This window comes from Ornithodoros turicata, chromosome 2, assembly GCF_037126465.1.
Source record: "Ornithodoros turicata isolate Travis chromosome 2, ASM3712646v1, whole genome shotgun sequence".
NCBI classification, from domain to species: domain Eukaryota; kingdom Metazoa; phylum Arthropoda; class Arachnida; order Ixodida; family Argasidae; genus Ornithodoros; species Ornithodoros turicata.
This window is the reverse complement of record NC_088202.1, coordinates 124,955,879-124,973,562: the sequence shown is the minus strand read 5'-3', so window position 1 is coordinate 124,973,562 and position 17,684 is coordinate 124,955,879. Positions and strand designations below refer to the sequence as shown.

The 17,684-nt window shown below is 46.9% G+C and overlaps 1 long non-coding RNA gene across 1 annotated transcript in view; it reads right to left on the bottom strand.

Annotated features, from left to right (window-relative positions):
• The window catches only part of LOC135386062 (uncharacterized), a 280,169-nt gene that overhangs the window by 186,664 nt on the left and 75,821 nt on the right, over positions 1–17,684 (bottom strand). Inside the window, exon 4 of the long non-coding RNA XR_010420578.1 lies at positions 16,240–16,331. This is a non-coding gene — a long non-coding RNA (uncharacterized LOC135386062). The remainder of the gene's footprint in view (positions 1–16,239; positions 16,332–17,684) is intronic.

Genomic DNA, 17,684 nt, shown 5'->3' with positions numbered 1-17,684 from the left:
CACATTCCATAATTCGTAGCTCCGGAATAAATGAGTCACGTTAACAAAAACTGAATTCAAACTTGACAGCCCACAGGTCAGATACGAGAACAATACGCCAGTCAGCCTTCTCTGTAAGTTATGTCGGAGGCGCCACCGAGGGCGCTATGGCTCACTCCATAGAGACCGCCGTTATGGTGTGTAGACAGTTGATTTTCGGGATGACCAGGTGACTTGCCCTGTGAGCTTCGGTTGGTGAGGAGAATCGGTGTGAAGATCAAGGAGAGTAGATAATGAGGATTATGATAAGATGTAGGCAGGCTCGACGGCGGTCGAAAGGGACGGTGTCCTGCTTGCCGTTAATAACAACGCGAACCATCTTCGAGCCCGAGATAGCACTGGATAGTGTTCTGTGTAATGAAACATGGAGGCGGTTTTAAGCAGTCCGTCCTGATGAATACATTTGTTGCATTGCGTATGTCTTGGTTGATGAAGACTGCACGTCGCGATGGCGAGCGATGTGGGGGTGACGTTGCGAAACAAATAGCTCAGGTCTTCTATGCAGTCGTTGGGTGGCTGACGAGATTCGTTACTGCTTGAGGTGAGAAAGGCGTAGCGAAAACTCACAGACCATGCAAGTTCAGACCAGCGCTTGGAAGATGGAGCGCCTGGTGTTGAGTCTTAAGCCCGGCTAACACCACCAACCTTGCAGACCAACCTTCGAAAGCTGACACGAGATACAAGATGTCTTGGTGCATCGTCGGCCAAGCATGCTCTACGGTGAGAACCTTCTGTGAGGAGCGCATATACGATGGTGGGCCAAACTGTGCACACCATGGAGACTTCAATTGAATGATGGCATTCAAATGCTATCATTCAAGTGGAGTATGCAACTGAGCGTTGGCAGGCTTGTGTTGTCTTCGTCCCCCTGCGTGTTCATCAGGCTCATCCACTACAACGTAACAAGACGCCGCAGCCACGACTGCGTTCGTCTGTGTGAATGTGGGAACGACTGGCAACAATGTAAGATACAAGGTGTGAGGGTGAGTGAGTGTCCCCGTGTTTCCTAGCATGGCTTGGTACGTCGAAGAGAGTATAACTGGCATGGTGTAATTGGTAGCATCTGTGGCCGGAAATTGAAGAGTGTGGGTTCGGATCCCAGTGCTGGTGCCTTTTCTTCACCGGCCGTCATGCAATTGCATCTACAGGTTCCGACCACGACTGACAACGGCTTTGTCTCGGAGCAAGTTTAAGTAGCTGAACGACGTCTGCGCAAGTGGCAGTGAATCGGCGGTGGAAGTTCACGTGGCCACGAAAGCGGCGAAGCTGACCTATTGCTGTCGGCTTCATAAGGCACGTGACGGCATGAAGGCAAGAGGACGGGTAGCTTGATGACCACGGATTTCATGCTCAGGTACCCAAAAACGTTTTCTCACTTACACGTGTATTTTGCTCGCTTTCCATTATTCTCTGTCTCTTTTCTCCCCTCACGATCATGCAGCAATCCTGAAGTATGCTGAAGAGCTGTCTGAGGTGCTACCATTCTGCTGCTCAGGAGACGACAGGAAGACAAGCAGGTCAGGTGCAAGTCAAGGCTAGACCCTTCAACGCCAGCAGCTACGAAGACCAATCTGAACTTCCTGCGTAAGCAGATACCTAAAGTGAAGAACCGTAAACATCAGTATGTCCAGGTTGTGGACCTAGTAGCTCTTTCTTATCGAAATACTTTGCAGGTATTACACTGACGGCTGTGTCCACTAATGCGGGTTGGGAAATACGAAGGGCGGGTATATAGGTCGCAGGTCTTGGTGGCAGATTTCACGTCAGACCAGGCAGGGAGGTGTCATCGACCTCCTGGATTTTCGTTACTTTTAATATGTAGAAGCTCAGCGTATGTGATGACCAACAGAGTAAAATGAATCATTTCTACCGAATAGTTTCTGTGCAAAAAAATCAAGAAAATCCGGCCCTGAATTCAAGTGTTTCACTTTTTCTGCTTTTCAACGTGCTTGTCTCCTGAGTTTTAAAGGATACTCTTGCCAATGTTTTCTACACTTTAGTATATCCCCAGGCCAGCAGGCCAAGCGCTGATTTTTGCGCGCAGGTACACCGTTTCGTACTATAAACAATAGCGAACATGCTCTAGCGCACAATCTTGTTTCATCTTCAGCGCGTTATTTCTCTGGCTGTAGATGTCTCTCGTAGTTACACTCGGCGTCAACTTACTCATATTTTGATGCTCTTTCATTTGTTATATATCTCGCGAGTGTACTGTCTACATATGTGTACTGGAACAAGCAAGGATTTTGGGTATCTTTCGAAAAACAATAATTTTGCGCGGCCGTTTCTCGATAACACGCATTTTAATTTCATTTATATTTTGCCAGGACATGGCCCGATATTAGACCTCTGTTTTGCTACAAAAAATTATACCTAGAAAGGTGCATGCTGGCGATGAGCGCGACATAACGCGGCCTTGCTCCGTGAGTGTGTTGTTGAAATGGCGATGGCTGCTGTCTGTCGACTCCTTACAACAAAAAGAAAATAGGTGACTCTGAGCGACCAAAAGTGGTCTGTACATGTATTTACAAGGCTATGAAAGGGGAAGCAGTACTTCGTGAGGACCATGATAACTGATTTCACTCAGTTTCTAAGAAAATGTCACCCTTCTCTATTGGCTGTCCACTATTCGCGCCATGAAAGTTTATCGGGCTCCACTTTCATGATATCTTTGGTGTGCCACACATGTGAACCTTGTATGGCAGGTTGATGCAGTACATTTACCAGTTCTATTTTCGTTCGAATTGAAAAAGAAAGCATGTCATCTGCGCATGGATGGAGTAAATGGACGCGCTCCCGCCGTCCCTGTAGTACCGGACGCTGTTAGGCTTCTGTTGTGATTGTCCTTACGTTTAATTGCTTCGTCTACTACAACGTTCAACGTCGGTAATGCGGTCATTGGGGTCGACCAGTCGGTCCAAACTCATCATCGTCGTTTCCCCGTTTCTCGCTAGGACCAACCGCACTTCTAGAGCTGGTAGAGGATCTCGGGGTGGTCGTCAGCTACGTCTCTACGCAACTGCTTCATTCGGTGCAGAAGTTGAGAAGGTCGACGGTCCCCAAGCTTGTCGTCAATCGATATCTCTGTACGGGAAAGCATAGCAGATTTCAACGTATCATATGCGTTATCGAGTCGCATGGAAGAAATAATGTCATCGATGTCGTCCACCAACTCATGCTGGATTAGTGGGAGTACTTTGCAGCACGTACTCATCTGCCTGTGAAGGTGACGGGCGTCACCATTAACTAGAAGCTCAGTTGAAGTCCGCAGGTCACGGCTATCAAGTCAACCGTCGGAGCCTTTCAAAATATACTGAAACGACTCCGTGGTACCGATTGGGGATGCTCCTCCAAGGCGTTGTGCACGCTACACAATTATCTTGTCTTTTTCCGCATACTGTACGCTCTCCCATACACCCTGCCGCCACCACCAAGGCTAGTTCAGCTCGAGGCACCTCATCGTATGGGCCTAAGAAATGCTCTGGGCCTCCCGCAGCAATAATCCAGCGGTGAATCCTACAGTGAAGCGGGATCAGTGCCCGTTTGTCTTTTTGCTACTGAACGTTTGTTGCGACAGTATGACAGACTACACAGGTCACACGCTGGGAAGAAGATCTTCCGCAGAATACGGCGCCACCGCGAATCTCGCTTCAGGAAACTGGGGAGGTACACCTACAAGATGCTTGTTGGCCCTAGGCCGAACTTCAGAGCGTAAGAGCCACCGTTTCTTCGACAGGGACCGCAGTGCTCTTGCTCCCTTCGGGGTCTCAGAAAGAAGTCACATGTCAGCATTGTGGCCAAGGTGCTTGTACAAGAAGCCATCATGGAAAAGAACAAGGGTGCACTGGAAATCTACACCGACGGGTCCACCAATCCCGTTACCGGAAGTAGTACGGCAGGGTTCTGGTGCCCTGCGCTCGAACACTCGTGGGGCGGTCGCATCGACACTCAAGTGTCTTCCACCTTCCACCTTAGTGAGCAGAAAGTGTCTCCCACCTTAGCCGAGCTTGTAGCCATCAAGCAGGTCCTGGAATTTTTTATTCAACGTCGGAGAGAAAAGTGCTATTGTGCTTACAGACTCCAAGTGCTCTCTTCAGCGGATATGTAACCCCGGCATCGACGACCCCATAGCACATACCATACTGGAGATATGGAAACAACTCAAGAACAACGGTATTGCCGTGGGTTTTCAGTGGGTTCCTTCCCATGCAGGAATATCCAGCAACGAAACAGCTAACCGGATCGCCAACAGCTTCCTCCTAAGGTCCCTGCACCTCTGGACCACCGACATAATAGGAAGCAGTTCTCTGTGTACGTCCAAGTAATCCGTCTCATTGCCTATCCGGAAGTGCGGCACTTCTCCCAACCATGCCCCGTGAAGGATCTCAACCGGAAGCGATCTGCCCTTCTCCACAGACTCCGATGCAAGTCCGTTATGACACCCGCCTTTCGTTACAAACTGGGCTTCGCGTCATCGCCACGCTGTGCACGCTGTGAGACTTGCTCCTGTTTTGGTGACCTGGCTTGCATCATCATGAACTGTGCAGAGTCTCAAGCAACCAGAGACACCTTGATCTCGAGTTTCAGTGCCTTGTCGCTTCCCTGTGGCTCTCTAGACGCGATTTTGTACCCGCAGTGTCCCACCCACATCCGTAGAAAAGCGCGAGACGCGCTCCTAGCCGTCGCTTCCTCTGTGGGACTGTCGTGAACGCTTTCCTTCTCTCCTCCCTCCTTTCTTACTAATTTCTTTATCTCTATGTTTGTAATTTCTCATTTCTTTTAATTTCTGACCCTCTATCCTTTCTCTTTTACTCCCCCTTCTTCCCTTCCCCTTTCACAAAGGAGTGAAACTTGCCGCCTTGTCTGAGCAGGCAGACCTCACTCCTCTTCCTTATAACATCACACCACCACCACCAGCACGGTCCCGAAAAATTGCTTCAACTTTTTCAGATTCCCGCTCAAAAGCGGCGAAAGACGGAGATACGAAATTGATTGGGATTTGTTTCTTTATTGATGTATATATTCAAGTACCCTACAGCGCCAATGCGGATGTGTCAGACTGAAATAGAGTTGGGGGGCCACGGTGGCCTAAGACTTACATTAGGAAGGGGCGCACAGAAAACACAGAAAATAAATGGTGGTAATTACACTAAAATACCCAAATATACCATAAAATAAAATGATATACCAAGTACAGGAGCAGTGTATATCTATTGTGTAGTCGAAACGCCGCCTATGCAATTCATTACTCAAACACACGAAACAAGAGAAAAGAAACTGCCTCTGGATATGGAGTACCGCATGAAGGGGGGGAGAGGAAGACAGAAGCCTCGAGAAATATACGCGATACTTCGCAAAGGATTATGACTACGTTCACGTCCAGGAGCATTGGAATTGCTCCTATTTAGCGCTATAATGACTTGATGACTTACTCGACGAGTTCACCCTGAAGCTCACGTACACGTCAGGCCGGGACGCTCTGACGTCCAAGGAGCGAAAGCTCCGGCCATTGCTCCGGCCCGCTCCGTGCTCACGCGCGCGTGACCACTCCCGAGCTGCCTTACTGTCGGAGACTGCAGTGTTCTAAGCAGAATGAGTTTCGGAATTCGTCTAGCCAATTTTCTATGCACCAATATTTATCCCTGTAACCCTAAAACCCTGTTGCCCTGTTGCCTAAAACTTGTATAAATTTTATAAAATTTGTGTAAGCTATACACGTAAACAACCAAAAATTAGCCGAGGCGGGCTACGAACATCGACGACACAAACACTCCAACGCCCAGAATCAAATAAACAACCCAGGAAAGGGGTGCTGACTCCAGGATTCGAACTTGCACCTTCTGATTTCGTTTCAGAAGGTCCTATCAGGCGCTTAAGGCGTATCAGAAGGCCGAGGTTCGAATCCTGGTCTCAACACATTTTCCCCCAGTTGTGATGTGATGTGATGTGATAAAGCAAAATAAAAAATGGTGATGTGAGTTTCGACGAAGTCGAACTGGCTACCCCGAGTTACCTGATTTAATAGTATAAGGTTTTTGCCTCAAACACGTCCCGAAGCGAAGTTTCAGCGGTACCTACGTACATGCACTTGACGCAATACTAGTGGGCGAGTGTCTCGTGATCTCGGATCGGTGTACAGATTACGTGGTCGCAGGCGGGCCGTCCACTGAGGCGTTCGAGAGGCCATTGTGTGCGACTGGAGGCCAGCGAAGGCGCCTTTCTTCGCCGCGGCAAATGGACAGCTGCCGAGGAATAGGAAGTGTGTTTTTCACCGTGAGACGGCTGTGATTTTAGATTATGAATCCCGACAGGACAAGCACACGCAGCTATTACGCGGGGCGTGCGTCCTTAATGGTGTTTCAAATTATAGACGAGTATCCTTTTCCCTTAGATTGTGTACAGCGCAGTGCTGGGGAGTTGCATCATGGAATCCACGATCAGTAAGCAGACTTGCAAAAGGAACAAAAAAAAAAGGGAGAATTCAGACAAGCCTTGCTCACGTGCACCTCTGGAACTCTCCTCAGACGTACCCCACATGTGAAAACTTCGAGGCAAGAAATTGTCGCAAATTTATTAATCTCACAATATACTATTGGGCTCACGAAACACAGAAGTGATGCAGCCGATGGATATAGTGTGCCGGCGTGTGCTCTCTTAATTGAACATACGCACACACGAATGTCCCTGTATAGTGTCCCTGCTAGATGTAGTCTCTACTTGTAAAGTGATGCTGACATGACATGATTGATAACCTACCCGCAAAACTCGAGCAAGTAAGGAACCTTCCCTGCTTGCAGTGCCTGTAAGGATGTACCCAATTGGTAGCAAATAAAAATAACTCATTTACCTGGGATATCAGTGCGGTATCATACCAGGGAACTAAATCCCAATGCCTTTCGGTAATAATGTAGAGATGCTCCCTGGCAAAACGTCGTGTGATGTTCAAGGCTTCGATCAATGTCACTAAGGCGTTTTCAACCTTACTAGCACTCATATTAGCGTGAAAATGGAAGTTCCTGTAATTATAGATGATATCTGAAGACGCAATTTATCCATCCATAGAGCGTCCATTTCAACCTTCATAGACACGCTAACAACACGGTGTCTAAAGCACCGCGCAAAACTCTGACGCATTTATTAATACCTGGGACGGGAATAAGCCAGACAATTTCCAAGAGGAAGTACACGATAAGCAGTGGTTACATCACGACATACACAGACCTGTCAATCGAACTCACAAAGCGAACGTTGAAATACCATTAAGTTACGTTGATGTTCTCCCGCGTTGTACTATTGTCTATCGTGTGGCACACGCACAATTGTCGAAAGCATACGCAACTGTGGACAAGTCGTTAACATTCCACGTATGATAAGCAAAGGACGAGAATGAACCTTGTGGGGAATGTTCGCCTGCAGACATTTCCTGTTTTCGTGGGACATCCGAAGATAGTTCCGAAGAGGAAACAGTGTGCAGGAAAAAATGGACACACAAGGAGAAAACATTCTTCGTTCTCAACGCCGCTTCTCACTGTTTGAAGAAAAAGTATATGAGAGGTATAAAAAAGGGGGACATCAAGCAGGGCTAAAGTATACTTTATCATCACTGTCTAAACCCGTTTAAGCCATACACTCTTTTAAAAAAAACGAGCGTTGTAACTCCCTTTTTGGGGAGTACACCCTTGTCATATATATCACTCCCTTGTGAGTGTACAATTACTCTCCATTATCCTAGTTAAGGAGCCTCCTCACTCCTTAACGAGGGTAATGGAGAGTAACTGTACACTCCAAAGGGAGTGATGCATGTGGCAAGGGTGTACTCCTAAAAAAATGAGTTACAACATATCCCCCTTTTTTAAGGGTGTATGTGTGAGGTACAGAACACTGGAGTTATATACCTCCCGCGGCAGCTGCGAGTAAGGAGCTTCTGCATCGCATTTATACCGTGAGTTCATTTTGTACTTATACCTGTGCAACGTGCAGTGGCACCACAATAATTTGTAGTAGGGGCGGCGTCATCTTGGTTAAACGGTAATTTTAGTAAAAAAGAACAAGAAAAAGAAGAGTAGGAGGTATCATGTCAGATATATCACTCAAACAAATATAATCTCCCTGTTTTCGGAAATTACACCATAAGGTTTTCAAAATAAACGGGCACATGTTTATACCAGTACGGTTGTAAATGATACACCGTCAGGAAGGTATAAAATCCCTACCCCTTGAGGAAGGTATAGCGTTTTTACCTCAAAATGTATGCGCCGTGGGGCAAGCCGCTGTCCTGCCGTCCTGTTTGGTGGGCGAAAATCGCGTGATCATCCAGTCACTGGGTGTTTTCGATCGTTATTAATAGCATGCCGCGAAGTGTTGTAGCTATTGGATGTAATACGCGGTACAGAAAGGACAAATGCGCCGTAGATACACCATGCGGTTTCCTACTCCCTTTTGCCCACCAGCGGCATCTGCTCTACGAGCCCTCTTGTTTACAAATAGAAGTGGGTCTAAGGAGTTTGTGCTAGTTTGCATCTATTCAGCATAATCGACTTACTAGCCAGAATCGTAAGTACCGTGGAGGATTGTCGTATATACTCCAGGTTCAATTAATGGCGTATAGCCAAAACAACATTTCGGGAGGGGTTCTATACGGGAACATACATGGTGGGCAGGATCTCATCCGCGTGCTCCCACTCGCATGCACTAGCGGGAGGGGGGCGGTTGAACCCCCGAAACTCCACTCTCGCTACGCCATTGCTGAGGCCCCTGGCTATACGCTATGCCGCGAGAAAGGAAGGTGATTGCAACACCCTGACAGGAGACAGCATAGTGCCTGTTTAAAAGCATTCAAAACAAAGGAGAAAAGAAGAATAATTTCCAGCAACGAAGAGAGTGCGATGCGTGAGTCGAGGGGATCCACACGCAGATACATGACACAGGTGCCTTGTCAGGGATTCCCTTCCTTTTAGCACCTAACCCTTCATTTCTATGTGAAATGAAAATAGATTCAATACAATACAATACAATACAATACAATACAATACAATACAACATTTCGCGACGTCACATTAAATTTCAAGGCGCATGACTACCCAGTAGGATGTATAGCAGTCTCGTTTGTATCGGACGTGCCGCGTCAGGACGTAGAGGGATAAATCCTGAGACACGTCGATAAGTTGAGGTGGTTTCATTCTGAGATTGGCTCTGCTGACCTGCCCATAGAGAGGTACATCACGGTGGGCTGTATCCCTATGGGGTGTGACCCTGTATCATAAAATCAAAAAATTCTATGCTAAATCAAACCTTGTGACTTTGCACTTGATACCAACACGAGTGCATCACGGACCCTAACAGGAGTACTGCTATGTTTCATGTGTTTGGGAACGCAATGCTCCTTTTCGCGTGACATAGATTTTGCACCTGCGGAGGTACGATCTCAAGTAGCACCAAATATGGACGGGCCCGACGCATTCTCGAAGTTGTAATGTTACAATATGTAATTATGATCCTCAGACACACCAGAAGGATTTCGTGATACCATGAAGGAATAGTGCTATTAAATTATGTGTAGCACTATGGTGAGTAAGGTGGCACAACTGAGTAGAAAAAGTATAGATGTGCATATGGGTTGACGCAACGCATTGCTTTCAGCGCAAGTAGCAGAGATCGTCAGTATACGCTAGTCGAACAGTAGAAACTGCCTTTGTCTCACCCCGCGTAAAGTGTAGCATTCTTCAAGCTCCATACTAGCAACAAGTTACTTTGTATCGTGTACAACAAACGGACATACATAACAGAGACGACGACGTTAAAACAATCTAGATAACGACGATTTATATTTTGTCTCACCATTATTGGGGCATAGATTTCCTCGCATTATTATTACTTATAACACTAGCTTGTGTTTATTTGTCTACATTATGTACGCAAGAGGGACTGTTCCCCTGTCCAGAACGTAGCTTTCTCTTTCTCTACCTCTTCTCCTTCTTCCTCTAGGTGTCCGACGTAGTTCGCTAAATTACTCACGAGTTTTCATTTTTCATTTTCATCGGCTCATTCCTCAACCCATACTTAGACTATTGAAGCTGTAAGTTACTTTTTTGAGTTGTTCAAGAAAGAGAAATACTATACACTCTAAAAAAAAAAGGGTGTGAAAAGGGAGTAACGTCTATAGTTACCCACCTAAGTCAACATAGCGTCTGATAAAGGGTGTAAATTGGTGGTAACCTTGCCTGTCACCGCATCTTTGCAAGTGCAGTACAAAAAGTGTGTAAGACATGTTATTACAGTCACAGAAGCAATGCACTTATAGGGAGTGTTGTTTTCCCAGCATTGACAGTGCAATGGACGTGGAGGACACTGTGTACAACGAAGTTATAACTGCAACTAAAATTTTTTTTCGGCCTAATCTGTTGTGCCGACTGCAACCAGGTAGCAGGTACAACTTTACAACCTTTTAGGCACAACATATGCGACTACTATTAACTCCTGAAAGGTGTAACTGCTTCACCATTTTTTCTAAGAGTGATGTATATATATATATACGACGAGAACGTCTGCCTGCCAAACATATCCGCATACGCAACAGTTGCCGAGTGAATAGAATGAGAGCAAGTTGCACTGAACACTTGTCGGTACGGTCGCCCGCATGTAGACGACCAACGAAATGGCTTCAGTCGCAGCTGTGTCAAGGCATAAGTCAGCCCATATTGCCAACAGGGGTGGGAAACAGACATCTGTAGCACGGTCGACACATGGTTCGCGGCTTCGTTTATTGCTGCGTTGTAACGTTTATGTACGATCGGGGACTGCTAGATGTAGCGCTGTATACAATCATGTAAACTGAACGCAAAATCTTGTAAAGTGAAGCGAAGGTTTCTTGGCTGATGCTTCTTATCTCATCATCTATGTTTGAGACAGACAATCGGGTGCATCATACGCATCTGAGGGCAATATTCTGCGTTGAAAATAAAAGCCACAACTGATGTCGTTAGCAATACAGGCTGATCTTTTATCGAAATAGCATTTTCTAAAACAAAAAATGAGTGCCACTTCTTCATGGATGGCTTCCACGCTATACGTCTCGACAGCTCGGCTGACATTACAGGTGCACGTAAACAGGCACGTACTGTGATGTATCAATCGACAAGTTTTTCTATGCAAATGAACCTAAACTGAGACCACGCGCATCAGGAGCGCAGGAGAAGACATGAACCTGATATGGTGGGAGGAGAAGACATGGCCTTCCGCTCCGGCAGCCCATCTGGGCCGCAAAGCGGTTTACCTGGCCAGCAGACCAGCGCAAACTCCAATCAGCTCATCGCTGCATGTGGCCCTCCGACGTTCGTCTTCCAGAGCTCGAGATGCACTTGTTTCGGTTCATGTGCATAGCAGAATTTCGCAGCGTATTTTGTCGTTTCAGGATTTTGAAAAATAGGTTGACTGTGAATAATGATTGGCTCCAGTTCTGCTACCTCACACTCCGCAGAAAATCTCAAATTAAAAGCTAGCTAGCTAGTTTTAGGTAATTGCACTACAGGTACCTTGACAGGTACCCGACCCTGTAATGTACGTCGAGCTGAAGAAACATATGGCGAAAAAGGCATCCGCGTAGCAGTGAGACAGTCCATTAAAATAAAATTCTGTTTCGATGAAAAAAAGAATACAATGTCGTAGTGGTGATGAAACTGCTTGCCCTATAGTCGGCCACGCTCACTCGGGGATCGTGCGTCCTGGGCAGACTTCACAGGGAACTGCGCCGACATTTGTCTTAAAGGGAGACTCCGGGACAATCTGAAACTATTATAATGGCTGTGTAAATATGTCCGATACATTCTTCCAAAATGAGAAATACAGTTGGTTTGGCAATATGGGACTGATTAGTTACCAAAAGAGCTGGGAAGCTCAAAACGAAACCAAAACTTCTGCAGGTTCCCTCTACTACCTCCTGTACTATGCGTGACGTCACCGGTAGTCTCGTGTGGGCCACCGGCTGTTTTTCGGGCACGCGCTTTGTAACTTTTTGGTGTCGCGTGGATGACCAGTCGTCTGGTTCTTCGATTTCGTTCTAAAATATTCGCCAGCTGTAAAAGCAAGACCTACAGAAAGCCGTACATGAGGAGCCGTACCGGTGAGGTGAAGCACAGTGTTGCTTGACTGCTTTTCCGTGGAGAAGCGCCTGGTCACTCGAAGCAAAATATTCATTTTCTAATCATCTGGGCCACTTGGGGGTGAGAAATTGTATTCACTGAAATATCATAGGGTACGGATTGATGTCGCACTGTTACCTCAACACGTTTTTGGTGCGGAGTCTCCCTTTAAAGCATCTGAGGAAATTCAAGAGAAAACACCCAGGCAGCACAACCTAACTTCCGAATTCGAACCGGGGTCACCTCCCAGTCTCGGTGTGGAATGGCATCATCGTAGCCATGGGAGCTGGTAAAATGACCCTGTACAGTCTATTCACGGTGGCCAATTGCAAACTATCTTCTAATTAAATACGCCATAACTGTACGCACACTTGTCTCCATCTACTTTTTAGCGTATCTACGTATACGTGTTCCTTGCGCAGAGGATCAAGAAAATGGCACGTGCAGCGTACCTAAGAGACAAGGATCGACAGGCAGACGAAGCACTATAGCGCTACTCCCAACAGATGTATTAGAGACAGCTCACATCGGTGTGTACAGGGTGTCTTTTTATCATTTACAGAATCTTTAGTTAAAGGTGTGAGAGCAGCATAGACGTCGTTTTCGCAGCAGTTGAGATACAGGGCCATGCGACCATCCTCTCGAAGAGAGTACTATGTTCGTACAAGATGACTAATTACCTAAACTTAATTAATTAACACTTTAATTACGGAATTTCGGGCAAATGCGACATAACAGAATGGGACACAATCTTGTTTGAAAGCCATTCTATCTTTTAAAAATCATGAAACGAGCGAGTGTCGAGAAATATCCATCCACGAATTCCGCTATGCATACGAGCCGAAACCAAAACAGCGCGCCTCAGGAGCGGATCACCATAAGCCGACGGAGGCACATTTGGGCCGCAATGCGGTTGACCCGGCCAACAGACCAGCGCCTGCTCCAATCATCCACGTCGCTCCAAAGCACGTGGCCCTCTAACGTGCAATGAGCGATATGCGCCCTGCACTCTCGGTGGGCGGGGTTTTGGTTTCGATTTCGGCGATAGATATTTCAATGCACGCACGCGTTTCATGACTTAAAAAAAAAAAAAAAAAACTGAATGGTTTTCAACGGGGATTGTCTCCCATTCTGCTATCGCACGGTTGCACGAAATCCCTTTATTAAAAAAATAATGAATGAATTTTAGGTAATTAGTCATCTTGTGGTTACGTATACTCTCTTCGGGAGGATGTCAGCCTGGCCGTATGACTTGCAAAAGGGGCATATGATGCTATCATAAGATTTTTTTTAGAAACAGAACTGTAAATCATAAAAAAAATATGCACGCCCTGTATACACAAGCACTCTCATGTAAATTCCGCAAAACATGTGGTGGCATCAGAAAAGCCAGTTCCTTATCTGAAAGTGCTACAAGGAAGGCAAGGGAACGACTCTTCTGAGGTCATCACATGCTTTCGCGGGGGTCACACGACAGTACCTGTGAATTATACTCTTGTGAACTGCTTCTGATGTTCCCACTTCCTGGTGAAAGTAGGGCCTTAATTCTGTCTGTCCGTCCACCTCTTCGCTTTTACTTATGGGTTAACAACAAACCCAACGATCAATATTTGCAAGGTTCAAGCGTCTCAACAAGGAACGTTACATATTTTCTACATGCAACTCAAATCTCGTCAGATGGGCAATACTCCAGAACACTGTTGTCACCCAATAAACATCCGGTTCACCAACCCACCCTCTGTGCCGCGCTTGGAAAAGGGTTACTCGGATGCCGTTAACAGCATGTCTCGTAAAAACGAGCTGCGTGACCACTCACTTCGGTGCACCAGTACAGTTGAAGTTCGTTCTAGCGTTTTGGTCTGGTCGGATATTTCAGTTAGTTATCCTGTACAGAAAGGACCAAAACAAATTAGAACACCAAACCGTCCCTATATATAGCTTGCACTTATCCTTCTTTCCTCTACACATGTGCACTTGCGCAGACATGGTGTTCTCTTGATGGTTAGAGTAAACCTGGTATGGACTCCACGAACATCTCTATCGCCTTAGTGTTCGCTTTTATCTTCTGCCTGATGCAGACAGTGAAAGAACAAGAATGAATCAGCGGGAGACATGAAAGCCAGCAGGACCAGTTTGTCACCGGGAGGGGAAAAACAAAAGGGGAAACTGCAGAAGCCAGCATCAGAACAGAAGCAGACATCGCCCCACAGGAGAAGAAAGAAGGCAGTCAGCAGGGATGTGAAAAATCGTCCAGAGACATACTGCAGCGAAATGCACACAGGGTTATCGGAAGCGATATAAAAACGCGGAAGAAGAACGGGGGACCGTGGGGGAGACTCATCCCAAACTTCCTTTTCGCCCGTCGTCCCAATAATCAGCATCCCTGCGCTGTCGTCCTTTGGTATATCCAATTCGGCCAGTCGGCACCATTGTTGTTTTCTCCGGTCCCGCTTCTTGGCAGCCCTTGATCGATGGCCGCGGTCCATGACCAGATACAGACGAAGGGGAAAAACGCAGCAGGGCAAAGGAATGACATCTAAGTGTTTGTGGGCTCCTAGGCAATAACCGATATGGAAGAATGAAGTCAGCCTTATCGGTTTTATAGTATACGCGTATACCCCATGCTGTGTGGGCGAGAACTTGCGTTCAAAGAAAACTACTTTTTATTATGCAATCCTCCTCCTCTTCTCTCGCAAGTAGATGTCATATGACACTTCGAACTTCGTTATAAATATGTTATTTAAAGCTTTCGTACTTCCGCAGGAGAAGAATCGCCCGTGTACCTTCTTTTAAAAAGGCACGAATAACATTGGCTTCACTTCAATTGTAGCAAAAACATGATACTGGACGTAGGAGGGGCCAGGTGCATCACGCGGGGTCACCGATGCGAGGTTGCTTTCCCCTCAGGCAATATATCGTATGAATTTAGCTACAACGCCGTGTATTAGGAAATAACACAAGCACCGTACATTTATGGATGCATCAGTTGCTTTGGGCCTAATAACAAGACCAGTCAAACGCGTACACGAAGTAGTAGGTTCGAGTCCTACAGCTGGCTAACCTTTTCAGTGACTTTCTTCTTTCATCGTTAATTTCCTAGGCAATTTGAGGCTTTGTATGTATTTGTCCTTTCTATGTTGTTCCAGCCTCAGAACATCAGTTCTCTTTTGTTCAACAGTTGCCGCTTGCGTCGATCCCGTCGTATGAATGTGTGTCGGAGTGAGCAAAAATGTAAGAGTAAAAGGAGGATGAGTGAGAGAGAGTGGCTGGTTTGTCCCTTCAGATGACGCACCCTTGGAGGTCGCTGAGGAGGTGTGTTAACTTAGCTCAATTGGTAGAGCTCTGGACCAGGAATCCAGAAGATGCGGGTTCGAGTCCTACAGCTGGCTAACCTTTTCAGTGACTTTCTTCTTTCAACGAAGTTCCTGGTTTGATGGACGTCGAAGTAAAGCATAAAGAGCTGTTGTCGAAAATAAAAGTGAGTGCTATATCGAGCCAAGTCAAGTTTATAGCACCTACTATTCGCACCCAAAGTGATGTGGCCAGATACGGTGAATTTGCGACAAAAACTTCTATACGGGGAATGTCTTGTGCGAAGTTATCGCGTGTATTTTGAGGGGAAGAGTGTTTTGTTATGGGGCTTTTAGTCATTCGGAAGACGTTCAAGATAACGGTTGCGAGAACGTGACAAGCCATTCGCTTCATTCGTTCGAAGTGAGTGGTCGACATCACGTTGCTGATATTTCATTTGACAGCTTCCTAATTTTATCGTATCAGTTTCGTAGAGTGCTTCTGATCTAATAAAGCTCTCTGGTTAGTGTGGAAATGCACATCTTATCGCTCTGCACTCTGGGAAGAATGGCTCCGTAACAACTCTGTCAACAACTCTTGGAGTATGTAGCTTGTCCATAAAGGCCACTACCTTTCTCAGTTACATTTCCACCACGCAAGAGGGAGTGTCCCATAACTCAATTTCTTGTGAGTCACCATGACACCAGTTATAAGCCATGCGTACACCATAGTAGTAGAGCAGTCTCTGCTCGAAATATTGGCAGCTTCTTACCTGAACTTCGCCGACCTTTCAGGCAGGCAGACTGCCGTTCCATGAACGTCACGCGGTGTCACGCCCTACATGAGGTTCTTGCTTCGGTCTATCTAAAAGGAGCAGGGAAGCGTCATTTAGCATTGCTCGAAACCTTACTTTATTCATCAGTATATCAGGAGCCAGGAGTATAACCATGCGCAATATTTTCGCTGTACAGTGTCTTATCACTGCGCAATTCATTTACAAGAATGCTGTAAAACGTCCTGGCGCAACCTTGGAGGCCCGGCCCGATCACCCGGCGTGACGTAGCATCAAGGTGGGGCGCAGCCGCGCTGTATAACATCTCCCTGGAAATTCGTCTGTTGTAACACGGCGCGGCGCTGCTTACAGGGGACTCTCTACGTCACGGAGTGACGTCAGCACCACGGGAGCTGTCTGAAAGAATTGATGGCTTTGTATAGAATGTGCGCGCACATCAAACACGTCGCGCATGCGTTACAGGATAGCTTCGATCTTGCACAACAGCACATATAATGTTTTGCGCGATACACCGCAGCCAAAAAAATTATGGGAATTAGGGGACGGCCGCATCCGGAGACTCATGTATGAAACAGATAACGCTATGTTCGGCATCGACCGACAATCTGCTTTTCTATTTTTTTTTTTTTTTGCGTCCGAAAAGCGCCTGGATATTACACCAACGAATTTTAAAGATCAGAGTTGCTTCCGCAGTTGCAGCGTCGTGACGTCACTCACTAACCGGAGAAGTGAGAGAAGGCAGCGCTCGGAGGAGACAGGCACGGCACAGACGCCCCGGAACTCTGTGGTTGTGTCAGTTTATTCAACTCGCGCGCCTGGCGAGACGGAGTCGTGATGTATGAGAGTCGTCGTACGTCACCGACTCTAGCGATCCGCACCGAGAAGTAAGTGGGTCGCTGGGAGTCGACTCTCGAGCAGTGGCGTATCTAGAGCTACCTGCGTCCATGGCAACATGGTTAACATGATGTCCTTGGGGATGCGTTTTCGTGTGGTCCGCACTAGGTTTCACACTACAACCTCTCTAATGGCGGGTGCTTTAGATCATTTATGAATGTGCCAGGTTGAGTGCCCGACCTGGCACATTCACACACGACCACATAATGGCGCCCCTGTTCACCTGGTGCCCATGGCACCTGTCCACACCTGCCACACCCTAGATACGCCACTGCTCTCGAGCACCTCTAGTGTTGAATCCTGGAATTTTCGCACCGGAGTCGCTGTCGTCACGAGGGCCGCGCCCTTGTATTTTTGGCCCACCAAGAGCCGATTCTCTCAGGTCTCGAGCTTCCCGAGTCCAATAACGGAACCCAAACCCCTTGTGAGACGCCCACACGGCCGCGGCATTCCTTTGCTCAAGGTGGCGCCCTTATTGGTTCTTAGGGACTTTCTTTCGTTTTCTTGTTTTTCCAGAGAGGGAATTCCGG